Here is a 1,155-nt window from a genome sequence, read left to right on the forward strand (position 1 = left end):
AATGCAAACAATGCAAGGAAGGTGCTGGGTGACTTTACTGCACCTACTCCCGACTTCTATGGGAGAAGCATCTCTATCCTTGCCATTGGAGCAAACAACTTTGAGCTTAAGCCTCAATTAGTTTCTCTAATGCAACAGAATTGCAAGTTCCATGGACTTCCATTGGAAGATCCTCATCAGTTCTTAGCTGAATTCTTGCAAATCTGTGACACTGTCAAGACTAATGGGGTTGACCCTGAGGTCTACAGACTTATGCTATTCTCTTTTGCTGTAAGAGACAGAGCTAGGACATGGTTGGACTCACAACCTAAAGAAAGCTTGGACTCATGGGAAAAGCTAGTCAATGCCTTCTTGGCAAAGTTCTTTCCACCTCAAAAATTGAGTAAGCTTAGAGTGGAAGTCCAAACCTTCAGACAGAAGGAAGGAGAATCCCTCTATGAAGCTTGGGAAAGATACAAACAATTGATCAGAAAATGTCCATCTGACATGCTTTCTGAATGGAGCATCATAGGTATTTTCTATGATGGTCTCTCTGAACTGTCCAAGATGTCTTTGGATAGCTCGGCTGGAGGATCTCTTCATCTAAAGAAGACGCCTACAGAAGCTCAAGAGCTAATTGAAATGGTTGCAAATAACCAATTCATGTACACTTCTGAAAGGAATCCTGTGAACAATGGGACTAATCAGAAGAAAGGAGTTCTTGAGATTGATACTCTGAATGCCATATTGGCTCAGAACAAAATATTGACTCAGCAAGTCAATTTGATTTCTCAAAGTCTGTCTGGAATGCAAAATGCACCAAACAGTACTAAGGATGCTTCATCTGAAGAAGAAGCTTATGATCCTGAGAACCCTTCAATGGAAGAGGTGAATTACCTAGGAGAACCCTACGGAAACACCTATAATTCTTCATGGAGAAATCATCCAAATTTCTCATGGAAGAATCAAGAGAGACCTCAACAAGGTTCCAACAACAATAATGGTGGAAGAAACAGGTTTAGCAATGGCAAGCCTTTTCCATCATCTTCTCAGCAACAGACAGAGAATTCTAAGCAGAACCAATCTGACTTAGCAACCATGGTCTCTGATCTAATCAAAACCACTCAAAGTTTCATGACTGAAACAAGGTCATCCATTAGGAATTTGGAGGCACAA

The 1,155-nt window shown here is 41.0% G+C and overlaps 1 non-coding gene across 1 annotated transcript; it reads right to left on the reverse strand.

Moving 5' to 3' along the window:
* Positions 1 to 384: 384 nt before the first annotated feature.
* Positions 385 to 488, reverse strand: LOC130978444 (small nucleolar RNA R71). The gene has a single exon (XR_009086087.1). It is a non-coding gene; the product is annotated as a small nucleolar RNA R71 (small nucleolar RNA).
* Positions 489 to 1,155: the final 667 nt, after the last annotated feature.

This window comes from Arachis stenosperma, chromosome 4 (genome assembly GCF_014773155.1).
Source record: "Arachis stenosperma cultivar V10309 chromosome 4, arast.V10309.gnm1.PFL2, whole genome shotgun sequence".
Taxonomy (NCBI): domain Eukaryota; kingdom Viridiplantae; phylum Streptophyta; class Magnoliopsida; order Fabales; family Fabaceae; genus Arachis; species Arachis stenosperma.